General features: G+C 45.2%; 1 long non-coding RNA gene across 1 annotated transcript in view; it reads right to left on the bottom strand.

The window, feature by feature from the left end:
• Window positions 1-3,779: 3,779 nt before the first annotated feature.
• LOC140728010 (uncharacterized) overlaps window positions 3,780-22,318 on the bottom strand; it is a 46,485-nt gene continuing 27,946 nt past the window's right edge. Inside the window, exon 2 of the long non-coding RNA XR_012098984.1 lies at window positions 3,780-4,138. This is a non-coding gene — a long non-coding RNA (uncharacterized lncRNA). The remainder of the gene's footprint in view (window positions 4,139-22,318) is intronic.

Here is a 22,318-nt window from a genome sequence, read left to right as displayed (position 1 = left end):
GACAGGAGAGGTTCTGGAGGATTGGAGGGTTGCGGATGTTGTTCCTTTATTCAAGAAAGGGAGTAGAGAAAGCCCAGGAAATTATAGACCAGTGAGTCTTTCCTTAGCAGTTGGTAAGTTGATGGAGAAGATCCTGAGAGGCAGGATTTATGAACGTTTGGAGAGGTATAATATGATTAGGAGTAGTCAGCATGGCTTTGTAAAGGGCAGGTCATGCCTTACGAGCCTGATTGAATTTTTTGAGGATGTGACTAAACACATTGATGAAGGAAGAGCAGTAGATGTAGTGTGTATGGATTTCAGCAAGGCATTTGATAAGGTACCCCATGCAAGGCTTATTGAGAAAGTAAGGAGGCATGGGATCCAAGGGGACATTGTTTTGTGGATCCAGAACTGGCTTGCCCACAGAAAGCAAAGAGTGGATGTAGATGGGTCATATTCTGCATGGAGGTCGGTCACCAGTGGGGTGCCTCAGGGATCTGTTCTGTGATCCTTACTCTTTGTGATTTTTATAAATGACCTGGATGAGGAAGTGGAGGGATGGGTTAGTAAATTTGCTGATGACACAAAGGTGGGAGGTGTTGTGGATAATGTGGAGGGCTGTCAGAGGTTACAGCGGGCCATTGATAGGATGCAAAACTGGGCTGAGAAGTGGCAGATGGAGTTCAACCCAGATAAGTGTGAAGTGGTTAATTTTGGTAGGTCAAATATGATGGCAGAATATAGTATTAAAGATAAGGCTCTTGGCTGTGTTGAGGATCAGAGGGATCTTAGGGTCCGAGTCCATAGGATGCTCAAAGCAGCTGTGCAGGTTGACTCTGTGGTTAAGAAGGCGTATAGTGTATTGGCCTTCATCAATCGTGGAATTGAATTTAGGGGCCGAGAGGTAATGTTGCAGCTATATAAGACCCTGGTCAGACCCCACTTGGAGTACTGTGCTCAGTTCTGATCGCCTCACTACAAGAAGGATGTGGAAGCCATAGAAAGGGTGCAGAGGAGATTTACGAGGGCGTTGCCCGGATTGGGGAGCAGGCCTTATGAGAAAAGATGGAGTGAACTCAGCCTTCTCTCCTTGGAGCGAAGGAGGATGAAAGGTGACTTGATAGACAAGATGATGTGAGGCATTGATCATATGGATAGGCAGTGGCTTTTTCCCAGAGCTGAAATAGATGCCACAAGAGGACATAAGTTTAAGGTGCTGGGGAGTAGATACAGAGGAGATATCAGGGGTAAGTTTTTACTCAGAGAGTGGTGAGTGCGTGGAATGGGCTGCTGGCAACGGTGGTGGAGGCAAATACGATAGGGTCTTCTAAGAGGATTTCAGATAGGTACAAGGAGCTTAGTAAAATAGAGGACTATAGGTAAGCCTAGTAATTCCTAAAGTAGGGACGTGTTCGGCACAACTTTGTGGGCTGAAGGGCCTGTATTGTACTGTAGGTTTTCTATGTTTTCTAATGTTTTAAAATATAAAATTTGCACAATCGATTGTTATCATTTACTGACATTTAAAAACAAAACAATTGATCAAAACTTTGATTAGGAATTTGAAATCAGGAAATATGGTAAGGGTGATGAATACTGGACTGTAGTTGTTATACTTGAATGCACACAGTATATGGAATAAAGGTAGATGAACTTTTAGCACAGTTATAGATGGGCAGGTATGACATTGTGGGCACCACTGAGTCGTTGCTCAAAAGAGATCATAGTTAGGAACTTAACATTTGAGGATACAAGTGGTATCGAAAGGGCAGGCACGTTGGCAGAAGGGATGGGGTAGCTCTGCCGGTAAAAAATTAATCAAATTAAAGAGGTGACATAGGATTGGAAGATGTAGAATCCTTGTGGGTAGAGATAATAAACTGCAAAGGTAAAACGACCCTGATGGAAATAATATACAGGCTTCCGAACAGTAGCTAAGATGTGGGATAAAATTACAAAGGAGGTAGAAAAGGGCCGCTAAAAGGGCAATGTCATGACAGCCAAGGGGAATCACAATATGCAGATAGAATGGGAATATCTGGTTGGTACTGAATCCCAGGAGAGGGAATTTGTTATATGTCTACAAGATGGCTTTTACAGCAGCTTGTGGTTGAGCACACTAGCAAAAAAGCACTACTGGATAGGGTTTTGTATAATGAAACCTGATTTGATTAGGTCACTTAAGGTGAAGGAGCCCTTAAGAGGCAGTGATCATAATATGATAGAATCCACCCTGCAGTTTGAGAGGGAGAAGCTAAAATGAAATGCATCAGTATTACAGCAGAGTAAAGTGAATTACAGAGGCATGAAAAAAGGTGCATTTTCAAGGATGATGGCAGAACAGCAATGGTTGGAGTTTCTGGGAGCAATTCAGAAGGAGCAGAATACATACATCCCAGAGAAGAAAAGAAATGGAGAATGAGACTGACAAGGGATGTTAAAGACAGCATAAAAGCAAAAGAGAGGGCACATAATATTGCAAAAGTTAGTGGGAAATTAGAGGATTTAGAAGCTTTTAAAAACCAACAGACGTCAACTAAAATGCAATGAGAGAAAAGATGAAATTATCAGATCAGCTAGCCAAATATATAAAAGAGGATACCAACAATTTTTACATATATACAGTATAAAGAGTACAAGAGAGGTGAGAGTGTATCGACCACTGGAGAGTACTAATGGAGGACAAGGAAATGGTGGATGAAATTAATAAGTATTTTGCATCAGTCTTCACTGTAGATGACACTAGGAGTATGTCAGAAATTCACGAGGCAGTCAGTGTAGTTGCTACTACTGAAGAGAAGATGCTTGGAAAGCTGAAAGGTCTGAAGGTAGATAAATCACCTGTACTAGATGGAATAGACCACAAGACAAAGGAGCAGAAGCCAGCCATTTGGCCCATCGAGTCTGCTATGCCTTTTTATCATGAGCTGATCCATTCTCCCATTTAGTCCCACTCCCCCGCCTTCTCACCATAACCTTTAATGCCCTGGCTACCCATATACCTATCAATCTTTGCCTGAAATACACCCAATGACCCGGCCTCCACTGCCGCCCGTGGCAACAAATTCCACAGATTCACCACCCTCTGGCTAAAAAAATTTCTTTGCATCTCTGTTCTGAATGGATGCCCTTCAATTCTTAAGTTATGCCCTCTCGTACTAGACTCCCACACCATGGGAAACAACTTTGCCACATCCACTCTGTCAATGCCTTTCAACATCTGAAATGCTTCTAGGAGGTCCCCCCTCATTCTTCTAAACTCCAAGGAGTACAGTCCAAGAGCGGTCAAACATTCCTCATATGTTAACCCTCTCATTCCCGGAATCATTCTAGTGAATCTTCTCTGAACCCTCTCCAACATCAGCACATCCTTTTTTAAATAAGGAGCCCAAAACTGCACACAGTACTCCAAGTGAGGTCTTACCAGTGCCTTATAGAGCCTCAACATCACATCCCTGCTCCTATACTCTATTCCTCTAGAAATGAATGCCAACATTGCATTCGCCTTCTTCACCACCGACTCAACCTGGAGGTTAACCTTAAGGGTATCCTGCACGAGGACTCCCAAGTCCCGTTGCATCTCAGAACTTTGAATTCTCTCCCCATTTAAATAATAGTCTGCTTGTTTATTTCTTCTACTAAAGTGCACGACCATTGTCATGTGTGATGAACAAACCAGATGGAAATGGGGTCCAGCACTGACCCCCCCCCCCAGGAACTATGCTGCTAATGAGAGAGAGAGATGAAGAATAGAGGTAGAGGCATCTGCTACAGATAAGAGAGAGAGAGACGAATGATTTATGTATTATGGTTTATTCACTGATTGTTTACCTTTTGCTGCAAGGACACTTCTTTGCTCATTAACATTCTTGCTGGGACAGCAGGGAGTGGCCTAGTTTGATGGACATGGACATGTTGAGTTGATGGATGGCTGATACCCCATCAAGGGGAGATAAAAGACGGGTCTGCGGAGACACAGGCAGACACACCAGCGGACACTGAAAGAGTGTTGTGCACCCACAGAAAGGTGGGAGCCTGGAGGATCGGTTCAGGAGAATTGGTCCGGAGCACGATGGATGAAGGCAGACCGGTGGGGACTTGTGTGTGTGTCCGCCCTTGCCTGGGTGATGAGTCCATCACTGAAGAACGGTCTAGCCTGGAACGGAAGGGTCATAATCAGTTACCCCAACAGTACAATGGAACAAGAAGATGACTGAAAGTTTGCCTGCTGCAGCTGCTCATCTCTTGCTCGCTCTCTCTCTCCAACATTGCAACACACCAACAACTACCTCAACACGAACTGAACTGAACTCTATATTCTCTTATGACAATTCATTTACCCCTAGACTTTGATAGAGCTTGGTTTTGATTCTTATTCCTGCACTTCTGTATTTATCATTGCTAACCTGTTTTATATGTTTATTGGCATTTTTGATACTGTATTGCTTAGTTTACTAATAAACACCTTTAGTTACAGTACCACCAGACGCCAACGTATCAGTCCATTTCTGCTGGTTTAGTAATCCGGTCACGGGGTGCGTAACAAATTGGGGGCTCATCCGGGATTTGAATTTCAAAGCCGGATGTTGCTGATTTGAGTGGGGTAAATTCCCTTAATCTGATCTGGTTGTGTGAGAAACCAGAAAGACAGGCAGCATAAATGGATGTTGGCGAGTTTCTGTTACGTCTGGGCCCTGTGGTTTTAAAGAAGGCTAAAAAGTCTGAGTTGTGGGAAATGGTGGAGACCTTTGAACTCAAGGAGGTTAAGAAAGGGATGACGAAGGCAGAGATACAACATAAGATAGCTGAATATTATGTCACGATGCAGATATTCAAGGCGGAGGTGTTAGAACACTTTCCTGTAGGGAAAGGGGAGGTCCAGCTACGTCTAGAAGAGATGTGGCTGGAGAGAATTAAGTTGGAGGCAGAGGAGGCAGAAAAACAGCAACAGTTTGAGAGGGAGAAATGGCAATGCGTGGATAGCAGGGCAGACCATGGGGAAAAGTTTAATGTTAGTCAGGAGATTAGGTTGGTACCTCCATTCGAGGAGACAGACATTGATCGGTACATGTTGCATTTTGAAAAAGTGGCTGCGAACCAGAAGTGGCCTAGAGATAAGTGGGTGGTGTTGTTACAAAGTGTACTTAAAGGGAAGGCTCAACGAGCATATGCGGTGTTGTCTGCAGAGGTTGCAGAGGATTATGAGGAAGCAAAACAGGCTATCCTTCGGGCCTATGAGCTGGTACCCGAAGTGTATAGACAAAAGTTCAGGGACTTAAGGAAGTAGTGGAATCAGACGTTCACAGAGTTTGCATACGAGAAGTGTATGGACTTCAACCGCTGGTGCGCTGCATAAGGGGTGGTGGAGGATTTCTACCGCCTAAGAGAGTTGATCCTGATCGAAGAATTTAAAGGTTGTGTTCCGGATAATATCCAGACATACCTGAACGAGAAGAAGAATAAGTCCATATCAGAATCTGCCAAGCTAGCAGATGAGTACGCCTTAACCCATAAGATAAATAAGGTACCAGAGGGGTAGTAGGGACGGTAGAGAAAGCCCACCGGCTATGTCAGAGAATAAGCCAGGGACTGCTGGAAAAGGCAGGGAGGAGGAAAAACAGGCTGGAAGGAAGTTCCCAGCTTTACGTGTTATAATTGTGGGAAAGCTGGTCACATAGCATCTAAGTGCCTGGCTCCGAAGAAGGAGACAGGAAAAGGAAAGACGACAACCCCGACTGGTTGCATTGAGCTGGTCAACAGATCGATAAGGAGGGAGAGGTTAGATAGAGCCAAAGAGGGGCACGAGGTTTATTTCAGACAGGTTGGTATCCGTGAAGGAGGGGGAAACCCCAGTTTCCGTGCGGATCTGGAGAGATACTGGGGCTGGTCAGTCTTTGATCGTGAGGAAGGTGTTAGAATTCAGTGCTGAGACCAATACTGGGGAGGTAAATGTGATAAAAGGTACTGGAAAAGGGACTGAGGCTGTACCTCTGCATAAGGTATTTCTGAAATGTGACCTGGTATCTGGATCAGTCGTAAAAGGGGTGTGGTCTGAACTACAGATGGACGATATGGACGTCCTACTCGGTAATGACCTTGCAGGTGGGGATGTGTATTCAGCAGTGAAGCTGACGAGCAAGCCTGTAAGTGCTGGGGACCCGCCCATAGATTCCAAGATTTATCCCGCCTGCGCAGTAACTCGCAGTATGTCTAGAAAGGTGGCAGAGGCAGGCTCCAGTTTAAATGAGTCCGGCGTTGATTTAGCGGAGATGTTTTTACCAGCCTTGTATCAGAAGGGGTTAAAGGATGAGAAGAAAAAAGATAGTGGAGCTGAGGAAAGGAGAGGAGGTGGATTTGCCATTAGCGAGGAAGGAACTTATAAAGGAGCAGAGACGTGATGAGGAACTTGTGGCGTTGAAAGAGACAGCTCTCTCTGAAGCAGAAATTAACAAGGAACCAGTGGGCTACTACCTGAAGGAGGGAGTGTTAATGAGAAAGTAGAGGCCGACCACTGTGCCAGTAGATGAGGACTGGGCAGTGGTACACCAGGTGGTGGTTCAGAAGGTTTATTGGGATGAAATTTTGAACCTGGCCCATAAGATACCCCTAGGTGGACACTTGGGAGTGAGGAAGACAGTAGATAGAGTTATGAAGGATTTTTACTGGCCAAATATGAGGAAGGATATTATTGACTATTGTAGAAGGTGTCACACATGTCAGGTGGTAGGAAAGCCAAATCAGGTTATCCCTAAGGCACCCCTTCGACCGATACCCACCTTCGAGGAACCTTTTTCCCGAGTCATCGTGGATTTTGTGGGTCCCCTGCCTAGAACTGCGAGTGGGCGGCAGTACGTGATGACCCTGATGTGTGCTGCCACCAGATTCCCAGAGGCTGTGCCTCTGGGGAACATTAAAACTCCTGCGGTGGTAAAGGCACTCATTAAATTCTTCACCACGGTAGGGTTGCCTGGAGAGATACAGTCAGATCAGGGGAATACCTTCACGTCCCGTATATTTCAGCAGATGTTGTCTCAGATGGGATTTAAACAAATTCTGGCCTCCGCATACCACCCGGAATCTTAAGGAGCGTTGGAGCGATTCCACGCGACTTTAAAGACTATGATTAAAACATACTGTCAGGAAAATACTCGAGACTGGGATGATGCATTGCCACTTCTGTTATTTGCAGTGAGGGACACGGTTCAGGAATCTCTGGGGTTCAGTCCATTCGAGCTCGTTTTTGGTCATAGGCCCAGAGGACCCCTAACCTTACTTAAAGAAAAATGGTCTAGCCCAACTGTGCATGTCAATGTGATTGACTATGTTTTGAAGTTCCGTGAGATGCTCCATAAGATTTGCGACCTTGCAAAGAAAAATCTCAAAGAATCCCAAACTAAAATGAAGCAGTGGTATGATAAACGAGCCCGAGAACAAGTATTTCAAGTGGGCGATAAGGTTTTGGTTCTGTTCCCAGTAGTTATCAAAACCCTACAGGCAAGATTCCAAGGGCCGTACAAAGTGATCAAGAAAATAGACTCTCTGAACTATGTGATCGAGACTCCTGATAGAAGAAAGCCGAGCCAGTTAGTACATGTTAATATGCTGAAAGGTTATCATGATGCAGAACCTGCGCCAGTCGGTGCTGTCACGAAAACAGAAGAGGCAGTAAGGATTGATAATGAGGGACCCGAACATTTTGAAAAGATAAACATAGTGCCCACCAGACTAGAGAACTCTGTTATTTTGGCCAACTTTGCTGATAAGGTCAGTCATTTGTGTTATGCCTGCAGCCCCCTCCTTTGTGAGAATCGCAAGATCACTATTGGGTTGGGTCAGGGGACCCAGGAAATGAGAGAGAGACGTGCAGAATGCCTCGTTCCCCGGCGATGTAAAGCTACGGGACATGGCCATTGTCTCTTGGAGACACATTTGTGGATTGAAATACTATGCTACGTGGACGCCCTCAGGCAAAGTGGGCTGGGTGAGAAAGAGATTGCATCACCCCAACCTGATTGACATCTACGACCCTGTGAGTCAGAATAAAAGAGGGGCTGTAGGAACAGCCCCTCAGACGCACCAGAAGAAACGCTAGCGATCCCGTAATAGCGGGAAGCCATTTGAAGGAGGCCACGTGCGTTCAGTTCCGTTGCTTGGGACTGGTGGCTGGAACCATGGAAAACGGCTTTTAGCTAGCAACGGGGAAATCAACTCCACCGACTCAAAGGACTAGCATCATAAAAGACCTGGGAAAGTTTAAAACCGTCTCTCTTAAACCCAAAGAGCTGCAGCTTGAATGACAGTGACTTTTATATTTCCATCGGACAATACATTATCCCCTAGACAACGATAGAGCTATCTCTTATTGATTATTATTATACCCGCGCTTTTAGAGTTAGTATTGACGAAGTATATTATCTGTATGTTTGCATTGATATTATTTTGTGTCTTTTTATCAATAAATACTGTTAAAAATTAGTACCATCAGACTTCAACGGACCGCTCTATCTTTGCTGGTAAGTGACCCAGTTACGGGGTTGGTAACATTTGAAACCTGGACAAAGGGAGCAGCTGACAAAGCTAATTAACCGGCATGCAGATTTATGCCCAGATGTTCCGAGGAGATGCAAGAATACCACACATGATGTTATTGTTACTTCAGCCCAGCCTATTAAGCAGCCCCCTTATCAGATGAATTTGGAAAAGAGCAAGCTAGTGGAAAAAGAAATTGAACATATGCTAGCTGCTGGTATTATTCGGGAATCTTCCTCAGCGTGGGCATCTCCATGTGTGGTTGTCCTGAAGCCTGATGGTAGTGTAAGGTTCTGTACAGATTACAGAAGGGTGAATGCCATCACAAAAACTGATGCTTACCCTATCCCCAGGGTGGATGATTGCATTGATAAAGTGGGTAAGGCTAGATACATCACCAAGATTGACAAGGATACTGGTGTGTTTCTGAAGCACCATCAATAACTCTCGGAGACGGGAGGTGAACGATAGGCTTTTATTAGCTGCAAGAGACCACGATTAGCAGCAAGAGACCATCACACAACATCCTGGAGACTGAGGGGGGGAGCAGTACCTCCAACCGCCTTTATACAGGGGTCTGTGGGAGGAGCCACAGGAGCAGTCAGCAGAGGGGCGTGTCCAGAATGTAGTTCACCACATTCACCCCCCGTTTGTTTTAAAAGAGAGTCCCCATGGGGCGAAGTTTCTTACAAGTATATTTACAGGTTAAGTCTATCAGGCAGTCGAATCTGATCTACGTAGCACCGGTGGTGATTGCACCGGTGTCGGTGGTTGTGCTGACTCCGACCTGATTTGAGGTGTCAGCCCATTAGGTGCCAGTAATCCCTCATGCATGTGCGAGGCGCCCGGTATGGGAGTGTTGTGAGGAGTCTGTGTAGGGCTTGGTGTGCGCGGTGTCTCGTGAGTATACACCTCGGTGGGTACGGGGTTCATAGTCACCGTGGAGTGTTCGGGATAGGGGTCTGGTGCTCCTGCGGGCGCCAGGTCGCAAACGGAGACTGTGTCGTCCCGCCCATCAGGTAAGACCACGTAGGCATACTGGGGGTTCGCATGAAGTAGGTGAACCCTCTCGACCATCGGGGAGTATTTATTGCTCCTCGCATGTTTCCGGAGCAGCACTGGCCCTGGGGACGTCAGCCAAGCCGGTAGGGTGGTCCCAGTGGCAGACTTCCTGGGAAAAGAAAAGAGTCGCTCATGAGGGGTAGCATTGGTGGACGTGCATAACAGGGAGCGGATGGAGTGGAGCGCCTCGGGGAGGACCTCCTGCCAGCGAGAGACCGGCAATCCCTTTGATTTAAGAGCTAAGAGTGTGGCCTTCCACACAGTGGCATTCTCCCTCTCCACCTGTCCATTTCCCCAGGGATTACAGCTCGTGGTCCTACTAGTAGCAATACCCCTAGCCAGCAGGTACTGGCACAGCTGATCACTCATAAAGGAAGACCCTCAATCACTGTGGATATAGCAGGGATATCCGAACAGAGTGAAGAGCTGGCACAGGGCTTTTATGACGGTCGTGGCAGTGGTATCGGGGCAGGGGATGGCAAAGGGGAACCGCGAATACTCGTCGATAATGTTGAGAAAGTAGACATTGCGGTCTGCGGAGGGAAGGGGGCCCTTAAAGTCAACACTCAGTCGCTCAAAGGGGCGGGTGGCCTTGATAAGTTGTGCCTTTTCAGGACGGTAGAAGTGCGGTTTGCACTCAGCGCAGACTTGGCAGTCCCTGGTCATCATCCTGATGTCCTCAAGGGAGTAAGGCAGGTCCTGGGCTTTCACGAAATGGTAAAATCGGGTGACCCCCGGGTGGCAAAGATCTGCATGGAGGGCGTATAGCCGGTCGAGCTGCGTGCTGGCATATGCTCCCCGGGATAGGGCATCAGGGGGCTCATTGAGCCTTCCAGGCCGGTACAGGATATCATAGTTGTAGGTGGAGAGTTCCATTCTCCACCGCAAAATTTTATCATTTTTGATTTTGACCCGCTGTTGGTTGCTAAACATGAACGCAACTGAGCGCTGGTCGGTTAGCAAGGTGAACCTTTTGCCGGTGAGATAGTGCCTCCAGTACCTAATAGCTTCCACTATGGCCTGGGCTTCTTTCTCCACCGCGGAGTGCCGAATTTTAGGGCCTTGAAGGGTACGAGAGAAGAATGCTACCGGCCTTCCTGCCTGATTGAGGGCAGCAGCCAGCGCGAAGTCGGAGGCATCACTCTCTACTTGGAAGGGAATGGTCTCGTCCACCGCATGCATTGTTGCTTTGGCAATGTCCCCTTTAATGTGGCTGAAGGCCGTGCGGGCCTCGGCTGAGAGGGGAGATGCGGTGGACTTGACCAGGGGGCGGGCCTTGTCTGCGTAGTGAGGGACCCATTGGGTGTAATAGGAAAAGAAGCCCAGGCACTGTTTGAGGGCTCTGAGGGTGGTGGGAGGAGGGAGTTCCAACAGGTCATACGGTCGGGGTCAGGGCCAATGACCCCGTTTTCCACGACATACCCAAGAATAGCAAGTCGGGTGGTTCCAAGCACACACTTGTCCCTGTTATAGGTAAGGTTAAGGGCTTTGGCTGCTTGGAAAAATCGTTGGAGGTTAGTGTCGTGATCCTGCCAGGATCCAGGATTGTTACCAGGATTGAAAAGACTTGAGTTATCGTGCCTATAAAAAGTTTTCACACCCCTTGGGAGTTTTCATGTTTTATTGTTTTATATTGAATTACAGTGGATTTAACTTGGCTTCTTTGACACTGATCTACAGAAAAAAATTATTTCATGTCAAAGTGAAAACAGATCTCTACAAAGTGATCTAAATTAATTACAAGTATGAAACATCAATTAATTGATTGCATAAGTATTCATCCCTTTCAAGTCAGTATTTCTGGCAGCAATTACAACCTAGAGTCTGTGTGGATGGGTTTCTATCAGCTTTGCAAATCTGGACACTGGAATTTCACCTCATTCTTCTTTACAAAACTGCTCAAGCTTTGTCACATTGCATGGGGGTCATAAGTGAACAGCCCTTTTCAAGTCCAGCCACAAATTCTCAATTGGATTGAGGTCTGGACTCTGACTTGGTCACTCCAGGACATTCACATTGTTGTTTTTAAGCCATTCCTGTGTAGCTTTGGCTTTATGCTTGGGCTGCACCAGTGATGATTTGGTGTGTCATATTAAAGGGGAGGGGGGAGAGTGAGTGAATACTTATGCAATCAGTTTTTTGTGTTTTATATTTGTAATTCATTTAGATCACTTTGCAGAGATCTGTTTTCACTTTGACATGAAAGAGTCTTTTTCAGTTGATCAGTGTCAAAAAAGCCAATTAAAAAAGCCAGTGTCAATTAAACCCACAGTGATTCAACTTTGAAAAATAATAAATCATAAAAAATCCAAGATCGGTGAATACTTTTTACAGGCAATATATAAGGAAAGATTAAATAAGATAGGTCTTTATTCCTTGAAATGTAGAAGACTGAGAGGAGATTTGATGGAGGTATACAAAATCATGAAGGGTATAGACAGGGTAAATGCAAGTAGGCTTTTTCCACTGAGGTTGGGTGGGACCACCAACAGAGGTTATGAGGTCATGGGTTAACGGTGAAAGGTGCAAAGTTTAAGGGGGACATGAGGGGAACTTCTTGACTCAGAGAGTCATTAGAGTGTGGAACGAGCTGCCAGCACAAATGGTGCATGCAAGCTTGAGTTCAATGCTTATAGAGAAGTTTGGATAGGTACAGGGAAGGTAGAGGGTAAGGTGGGCTATTGTCCCGGTGCAGGTCGATGAGTAGGCAGTTTAAATGGTTTGGCACAAACTAGATGGGCCAAAGGGTCTGTTGCTGTGGTGTACTTTTCTATAATGTACTCTGAAAATCTAACAATGGTGAGAATTACAAAAGACTGGGTAGAAAGATAGAAAACATACAGCACAATACAGGCCCTTCGGCCCACAAAGCTGTGTCGAACATGTCTCTACCTTAGAACTACCTAGGGTTTACCCATAGCCCTCTATTTTTCTAAGCTCCATGTAGCCATCCAGAGGTCTCTTAAAAGACCCTATTGTATCCGCCTCCACCACCACCGCTGGCAGCCCATTCCACGCACTCACCACTCTGCGTAAAAAACTTGCCCCTGACATCTCCTCGGTACCTGCTTCCAAGCACCTTAAAACTATGCCCTCTCATGCTAGCCGTTTCAGCCCTGGAGAAAAGCCTCACTATCCACATAATCAATGCCAAGTCAAGTCAAGTCAACTTTTATTGTCATTTCGACCATAACTGCAGGTACAGTGCATTGTAAAAATGAGACAACGTTTTTCAGGACCTTGATTTAAATGACACAGTACAAAAAACTAGACTGAACTACGTAATAAAAAAAAACAGAGAAAGCTATACTAGACTACAGACCTACACTGGACTGCATAAAGTGCACAAAAACAGTGCAGGCATTACAATAAATAATAAACAGGACAGTAGGGCAAAGTGTCAGTCCAGGCTTCAGGTATTGAGGAGTCTGATAGCTTGGGGGAAGAAACTGTTACATAGTCTGGTCGTGAGAGCCCAAATGCTTCGAAGCCTTTTTCCAGATGGCAGGAGGGAGAAGAGATTGCCTCTCATTATCTTGTACACCTCTACCAGAATTGAGCACAGTACTCCAAAGTGGGATCTGACTAGGGTCCTATATAGATAGATAGACAGATAGATAGATAGATACTTTATTCATCCCCATGGGGAAATTCAACTTTTTTTTTCCAATGTCCCATACACTTGTTGTAGCAAAACTAATTACATACAATACTTAACTCAGTAAAAAATATGATATGCATCTAAATCACTATCTCAAAAAGCATTAATAATAGCTTTTAAAAAGTTCTTAAGTCCTGGCGGTTGAATTGTAAAGCCTAATGGCATTGGGGAGTATTGACCTCTTCATCCTGTCTGAGGAGCATTGCATCGATAGTAACCTGTCGCTGAAACTGCTTCTCTGTCTCTGGATGGTGCTATGTAGAGGATGTTCAGAGTTTTCCATAATTGACCGTAGCCTACTCAGCGCCCTTCGCTCAGCTACCGATGTTAAACTCTCCAGCACTTTGCCCACGACAGAGCCCGCCTTCCTTACCAGCTTATTAAGACGTGAGGCGTCCCTCTTCTTAATGCTTCCTCCCCAACACGCCACCACAAAGAAGAGGGCGCTCTCCACAACTGACCTATAGAACATCTTCAGCATCTCACTACAGACATTGAATGACGCCAACCTTCTAAGGAAGTACAGTCGACTCTGTGCCTTCCTGCACAAGGCATCTGTGTTGGCAGTCCAGTCTAGCTTCTCGTCTAACTGTACTCCCAGATACTTGTAGGTCTTAACCTGCTCCACACATTCTCCATTAATGATCACTGCAACATATATGATATAGCTGCAACATTACCTCTCGGGTCTTAAACTCAATCCCACGATTGATGAAGGCCAATGTACCGTATGCCTTCTTAACCACAGAGTCAACCTGCGTAGTAGCTTTGAGTGTCCTATGGACTCGGACCCCAAGATCCCTCTGATCCTCCACACTGCTAAGAGTCTTACCATTAATCCTATATTCTGCCATCATATTTGACTTACCAAAATGAACCACCTCACACTTATCTGGGTTGAACTCCATCTGCCACTTCTCAGCCCAGTTTTGCATCCTATCAATGTCCCGCTGTAATCTCTGACAGCCCTCCACACTATCCACAGCACCTCCAACCTTTGTGTCATCAGCAAATTTATTAACCCATCCCTCCACTTCCTCATCCAGGTCATTTATAAAAATCACGAAGAGTAAGGGTCCCAGAACAGATCCCTGAGGCACACCACTGGTCATCGGCCTCCATGCAGAGATTTAGGTAGCTTTGATATTTACAATGTGAAAACTAACAGGAGACAACCAATAAGGCCTACACCAGAAGTGAACGGTAAATAAAATACGATGGAATTGGGCACTGGCTCTGCTGTTACAGTCATTACACAAAATGCTTTTGAATGACATTTCAAAGATACTGAAGTGAAGTCTTCAGAACCCAACTAAGAACATATACTGGAGAAAAGATAACTCCTGTGGGAATGATATTCACAACAGCAACCAACAACCCACATTGGGCTTGTATGTGATAAAAACAAGAGCCAGCATTGTGATGATATGATTGGCCGAGCGAACTACAACTTGATTGGAAATCTACTCACCATTTGCATGCCACGTCCCCTGTAATAGTCAACTGAAAGGGAATTAAGAAAGGTACTGGATGATGCCACAGCAATGCTCGAGGATGGTAATGGAAATCTCAAACATATCAAGGGTAACACTGACATCATTGTTACTGGTGAGGATTACAAGGAACATCTCCAAAATCTCAAGACAGTGTTAAAAAGATCAGAAAATTGGGGGCCCAGTGCATGACACAAGTGTGAATTCTTTAAAACAAACATCACTTAATGTGGTCACACCATTGACACACCTGTACTACACAGGTGTGCTGAGAAAATTTAAGCAGTGATGTATGCCCCAAGACTAAAGGATGTGTCACAGTTGTAGTCCTTTTTAGCATTTGTCAATCACTATAACAGCTTCGGCCAAACTTGACTACTGTACTCTAACCATTGAATTCATTACTACAGATCAGGAAGAAATGGCAATGGACAAACAGTGTTAAATGAAAATGCAAAACCCAAGATTTACAAAGCCTGGGCAACGCACACAAATTGCTGGGAGAACTCAGCAGGCCAAGCAGCATCCATGGAAAAGAGTAAATAGTCAACATTTCAGGCCAAGATCCTTCAAAGGAAGGAGAGAAGTCAGAGTAAGGAGCTGTAAGTTGATTAGTGAAAGAGATAAAGGGCTGGAGAAGGGAAAATCTAAAGGAAAGGTTAGAAGACCATGGAAGAAAGAGAAAGGGAGGAGCACCTGAGGGAGGTAATGGACAGGTCAGGGCATAAGGTGAGAGAGGGAAACAGGAATGGGGAATGATGAAGTGGGGGGCAATTACCATAAGTTTGCGAAATTGATGTCCATTAGGTTGGAGACTAATCAAACGGGATATAAGGTGTTGCTCTTCTAACCCAAGTGTGGCCTCATCATGACAGTAGAGGAGGCCATGGACTGGCATGTCAGAATGGGATTGGGAAGTAGAACTGCTCTTTTTCTGGTGGATGGAGCATAGGTGATTGGCAAAGCAGTCTCCTAATCTATGTTGGGTCTCACCAATATACAGGAGGCCCCACCTGGAGCACCAGATACAGTAGATGACCCCAGCAAGCTCACGGGTGAAGTGCCGCCTCACCTGGAAGGACTGTTTAAGGCCCTGAATGGTAGTGAGAAAGGAAGTGTATGGGCAGGTGTAGCACTCGTTCCACTTGCAAGGGTAAGTGTCAGGAGCGAGATCTGTGGGGATGGATGAATGGACAAGGAAGTTGAGTAGGGAGTGATCCCTGTGGAAAGTGGTAAGTGGGTGGGGGGGAGGGAGGAGGGAAAGATTGAATTGAATTGAATTGAATTGAGTTTTGGTTTATTGTCATTTAGAAACCACAACTGCAATGCAGTTAAAAAATGAAACAACGTTCCTCCAGAATGATATCACAAAAGCACACGACAAAATAGACTACACCAGAAAATCCACATAACATTTGGCAATCCCCAAATCCAGCGTCCAGAGAGGCTGCTGCGTATTAATATCACGCTACCATCTTAGCGCGTTTCCCGGAAAGGAGCTCCAAACCCACCAGACAAAACAAGACTACCCAGACACAGCAAGTCAGGAGACTAACTCTACCACCCAACAAACCAAAAACTAAAGCTACAAGACCTACACAAAACCACATAGTTACAACAGTGCAAACAATAGCATTATTGATTGGTGGTACTTGGTGGTGGGATCCTGTTGAGGATGGCGGAAGTTACGGAAAATTATGTGCTGGACGTGGAGGCTAGAGGGGTAATAGGTAAGGACAAGAGGAACCCTGTCCCTGGCAGGGTGAGGGCAGACAGGTAAGAAATGGAAAAGATGCAGATGAAGGCAGCGTTGATGGCAGAGGAAGGAAAGCCCTTTCTTTGAAGAAGGACAACATCAGGAAGTCTCATTTCATGAGGAATTGAGAGAAGGGGGTGGCATTTTTACAAGTGACGGGGTGGGAAGACGTATAATCCGGGTAGCTGTGAGAATCAGTGGATTTATAAAAGATATCAGTAGATAAACTGTCTCCAGAGATAGAGACAAAGAGATCAAGAAAGGGGAGGGAGGTGTTGGAAATGGACCAGGTAAATTTGAGGGCAGGGTGGAAGCTAAAGGTGAAGTGGATGAAGTCGACGAGCTCCACATGGGTGGCAGGAAACAGCACCAATGCAGTCGTTAATGCAGAATAAGAGAATTTGAGGAGTGATACTGGTATAGGGTTGGAACATAGACAGTTCCACATAGTTGACAAAGAGGCAGGCATAGCTGGGACCCATCTGAGTGTTCGTGGCTACACCATTGGTTTGATGGAAGTAGGAGGAGCCAAAGGAGAAATTATTGTAAAAAAGGACTAGTTCTGCCAGTCTCACATGGATTTTGCCAGACCATTAATGGGCACAAATTTCTTGGTAGTTATGGATATAGCTACAAAGTGACCAGAAGTGTTCCCAATAGCCTCCACTGCAGCCTCGCACACTGTTGCTGTGTTGAGAAGTGTCAACTTAAGCACTGGTGTTCCAGAACACTTAGTTACAATGGACACACCTGTTTATTGTGGGACAGTTTCAGTCATTGTTAAAAATGAATGGAATAATACGTATTGTATCCGCACCGTACCACTCAGCTACCAAGCTCAGGTTTGGCGGAAAGTTTTGTCCAGAGTCTAAAGAATGCACTGCGAGCATTGTCAGCAGAATACACCACACTGACACTGAATCAGAAGCTCTTAATTTCCTCCTTGCATACCGCAATTCAGCAGACTTCACAACCAACAACTCACCAGCTATGCTGTTTCTGGGTCGTCTCTTGCTCTCATGATTGGATCTCCTCAATTCCAATCACAGAAGCTGTATACAGGCCAAACAGCTGAGACAAATTGAAGGCACCTCAAACAAGGAGGCTTTAAGTTTCCCTCCTGGACAAAGGTGATCACCTGGGAAAAATTAAGATCAGAACTGGACCACTTCTACACAATGGAGATTGCATCTGAAGACATCTGGAGACAACACATTGATCAGTTGAGGAGAGTAGAGTCAATTGTTAGAGAAGAAAGGTGTTCAGAGCTGTCAGAACCACTTCCTGCAGTTCCAGAGTCAACTCCTACAACCACCACAGAGGAAGCCCCAGAACCCGAGATTGTTCCACAGCCACAAGTCTCACCGGCCTAGGAGAGTGATCCCACTTGTCAGGAAAGATGTTATCCAGAAGAGATTAAATCTTTAGGCCTGAATGGGACAAGTTAAAATTTACTATGTTGTGGATGTCAAAATAGTGGTTTTATATTTATAGAATATATTATGATTAGAGAGCAATAGGTTACATATTTGAGCTGAGATGCATTCTATATTGCATTGGAGTTTATGACAAAGTAGGGTATTTAATATTTCAGTAATATTGAAAATATATTATTTAATTAATCATTCTTTGTTGTTTACATACCGTAGATTCCGGATTATAAGCTGCTACTTTTTTCCCACGCTTTGAACAGCTTTGAACACTGCGGCCTTTACTACGGTGCGGCTAATGCATGGTTTTTTTTCATGCCGCCAAAAACATTTTGCCTCGTAACAGTAGACCAATAAAATTGATGAGTAGTTCACAGAGGTCCAATGAAATTGTACGATAAATCAAGCGCACTTTCACAATTAAATTATTGTAAATCAGTCATTTGTACTCACCCTCATCAACATGGAAAACACTCGAAGAAAAGCATTGTGCTGCCTTTATGGCAGTTATTTCGTTTATAATATTTTCGCTTAGTAATTCATTTGTTAGTATTTTCTAGTTAAAGTTAGAAGTGTTTTAAGTATATTTGTTTTCTGTACTACATCCCGGGATGCTATGACGTCACATCCGGTTTCGCCGCGTCTTGTGGGGAAAATACCGGTTTGCGATAAACGGAAAGGAGGGGGCGAGCTCATTAGACCCGCGCGATGATGCAGCTTTTAAGTTAAAGGCGATCAATAACTTTTCCTGGTAGGCTGCAGTATATATTTTTTTACCAGTCGTTAGGAGATATTGGAATGTTGTTCGTGCACTGTTCAGTAAAAAAGTATACGCAACGTAATTTGTGTGTTACCGATACGTATGTATATTTAAAAGTAGCCGTGTTACAGGCACGGTTCGAAAAAAAGCATTTGCAATATGTATTTGTTTATGTTACCATACGGATTTAATTAAAAGTTTAAAAATCCTCACGTGTAATATCTTTCTGTGTAAATATCTCATATTACAACGTGGGACACCTGCGGCTTAAAATCCGGTGCGGCTTGTACAAGTACAAAATTGATTTTCTTTCTAAAATTAGAGCCTGCGGCTTTTAATCAGGTGTGCTCTGTAGTACGGAATCTACGGTAATTCATTATAGGTTATATGTAAAAGTATGTGAATGACATACGTCATTACACCACCATGTCATATGTGTGCACCTCACTAGAGAAGAACGTAAAACTAAGTACATAGAATATCCCTGGGCTCCTGTGTTTTTCTTTCAATCAATTTCTGGAGATACAAAACATAACAGTTTCATTAAGGGAAAATCTTGCCTGATAAACCTGTTGGAATTCTTTGAGGAAATAACAGGCAGAACAGACAAAGGAGAGTCATTGGATATTGTTTAGTTAGATTCTCAGAAGGCCTTTGACAAAGTGTCGCACCTGAGGTTGCTTAACAAGATAAGAGCCCATGGTGTTACAGGAATATAGTGTAGGGAGGTGTATGGTCATGCATTTTAGTAGAAGAAGGGATAAACGCATAGACTAATTTTCTTAACGGGAGAAAATTTAAAAAATCAGAAGTGCAAAGTGACTTGGGAATCCTCGTGCAGGATTCCCTAAAGATTAATTTGCAGGCTGAGTCAGTAGTAAGGAAGCCAAATGCAAAGTTAGCATTAATTTCAAGAGGACTAGAATATAAAAATAAGGATATAATGCCGAGTCTTTATAAGGTACTGGTCAGACTGCACTTGGAGTACCATGAATAGCTTTGGGTTCCCTATCTAATAAAAGATGTGCTGTTAACCTGTCCTTCAATAGATTTGACACTGTGGCTCCTGCCCATCCCCCACACAATTCATCTGTTGTCGGCCCCCAACCAACACATACTCCACTCTCCCCTCCTACCCCTCCTCACAGCCCCCCAACCTGCTCTCGTGACTACACTCCTCTCTCACCTGAAACCACCACAGTGGGCTTCACAGCTGAACAGGTGAGAAGACAGCTGAAACGTCTCCACCCAAGCAAGGCTGCAGGCCCAGATGGTGTCAGCCCCAGGGTGCTCAAAGCCTGTGCTCCCCAGCTATGTGGAGAATTTCACCATGTCTTCAACCTGAGCCTGAGTCTCCAGAGGGTTCCTGTGCTGTGGAAGATGTCCTGCCTTGTTCCTGCACCGAAGACATTGCGCCCCAGTGGCTCCAATGACTACAGACCGGAGGCATTGACCTCCCACACCATGAAGACCCTGGAGAGATTTGTTCTAGAGCAGCTCCGGCCTATGGTTAGGCCACACTTAAACCCCCTCCAGTTCGCCTATCAGCCCCAACTAGGAGTTGAGGATGACATCGTCTACCTGCTGAACCGTGTGTGGTGAATTACATATACTTGTCTGGACACGCCCCCCCGCTGACTGCTCCTGTGGCTCCTCCCACAGACCCCGGTATAAAGGCAATTGGAGGCACAGACCCGGCCTCAGTCTCCAGGATGTTGTGTGGTGGTCACTTGCTGCTTGTTCTTTCTTCCAGCCAATAAAAGCCTATATCTCGCCTCACGTCTCCGAGAGTTATTGATGGTGCATCACCGTGTCTACGCCCACCTGGACAAGCCGGTGAGCACTGTGAGGGTCATGTTTTTTGACTTCTCCAGTGCGTTCAACACCATCCGCCCTGTTCTGCTGGGTGAGAAGCTGACAGTGATGCAGGTTGATGCTTCCCTGGTGTCATGGATTATTGATTATCTGACTGGCAGACCACAGTACGTGAGCTTGCAACACTGTGTGTCAGACAGAGTGGTCAGCAGCACTGGGGCTCCACAGGGGACTGTCCTGTCTCCCTTTCTCTTCACCATCTACACCTCGGACTTCAACTATAACACAGAGTCTTGCCATCTTCATAAGTTTTCTGATGACTCTGCCATAGTTGGATGCATCAGCAACGGAGATGAGGCTGAGTACAGGGCTACCGTGGGAAACTTTGTTACATGGTGCAAGCAGAATCATCTGCAGCTTAATGTGAAAAAGACTAAGGAGCTGGTGGTGGACCTGAGGAGGGCTAAGGCACCAATGACCCCTGTTTCCATCCAAGGGGTCAGTGTGGACATAGTGGAGGATTACAAATACCTGGGGATACGAATGGACAACAAACTGGACTGGTCAAAGAACACTGAGGCTGTCTACAAGAAGGGTCAGAGCCGTCTCTATTTCCTGAGAAGACTGAGGTCCTTTAACATCTGCCGGATGATGCTGAGGATGTTCTACGAGTCTGTGGTGGCCAGTGCTATCATGTTTGCTGTTGTGTGCTGAGGCAGCAGGCTGAGGGTAGCAGACACCAACAGAATCAACAAACTCATTCGTAAGGCCAGTCATGTTGTGGGGGTGGAACTGGACTCTCTGACAGTGGTGTCTGAAAAGAGGATGCTGTCCAAGTTGCATGCCATCTTGGACAATGACTCCCATCCACTCCATAATGTACTGGTTAGGCACAGGAGTACATTCAGCCAGAGACTCATTCCACCGAGATGTAACACTGAGCGTCATCGGAAGTCATTCCTACCGGTGGCCATCAAACTTTACAACTCCTCCCTTGGAGTGTCAGACACTCTGAGTCAATAGGCTGGTCCTGGAACTATTTCCACTTGGAATAATTTAGTTATTATTATTTAATTATTTATGGTTTTATATTGCTATATTTCTTTACTATTCTTGGTTGGTGCGGCTGTGACGAAACCCAGTTTCCCTCGGGATCAATAAAGTATGTCTGTCTGTCTGTCTAGCATTGGAGGCAGTACACAAGAAGTATTCTAGGAATGAGGGTGAACATATGAGGAGCATTTGGTAGCTCTGGGCCTGTACTCACTGGAGTTTAGAAGAATGAGGGGATCCAGAGTCATAGAGTTATAGAGAAGTACATACTGAAACCATTTAAACTGCCTACTCCCACCAACCTGCACCAGGACCATAGCCCTCCATACCCCTACCATCCATGTACCTATCCAAACTTCTCTTAAATGTTAACATCGAGCTCACATGCACCACTTGTTCTGGCAGCTCAATCCACACTCGCACGACCCTCTGAGTAAAAAAAGTTTCTCCTCATGTTCCCTTAAACTTTTCACCTTTCTCCCTCAACTCATGACCTCTGGTTGTAGTCCCACCCAACCTCAGTGGAAAGAGCCAGTTTGCATTTGCCCTATCTATACCCCTCATAATTTTGAATACCTCTTTGAATTCTCCTCTCAATCTTCTACGTTCTATGAAGGTACAGTCCTAACATATTCCATCTTTCCTTATAACTCCGGTCCTCCAGACCTGGTAACTTCCTTGTAAATTTTCTCTGTACTCTTTCAACCTTGTGTAACACTTACCCAACAGGCTGGTATATGTCTAGGGGAAAAAGAAATCCAGCCACACACCAACCCC

Source organism: Hemitrygon akajei, chromosome 5 (assembly GCF_048418815.1).
Source record: "Hemitrygon akajei chromosome 5, sHemAka1.3, whole genome shotgun sequence".
In the NCBI taxonomy this organism is placed as follows: Eukaryota; Metazoa; Chordata; class Chondrichthyes; order Myliobatiformes; family Dasyatidae; genus Hemitrygon; species Hemitrygon akajei.
This window is presented reverse-complemented; position numbering and strand designations above follow the sequence as displayed.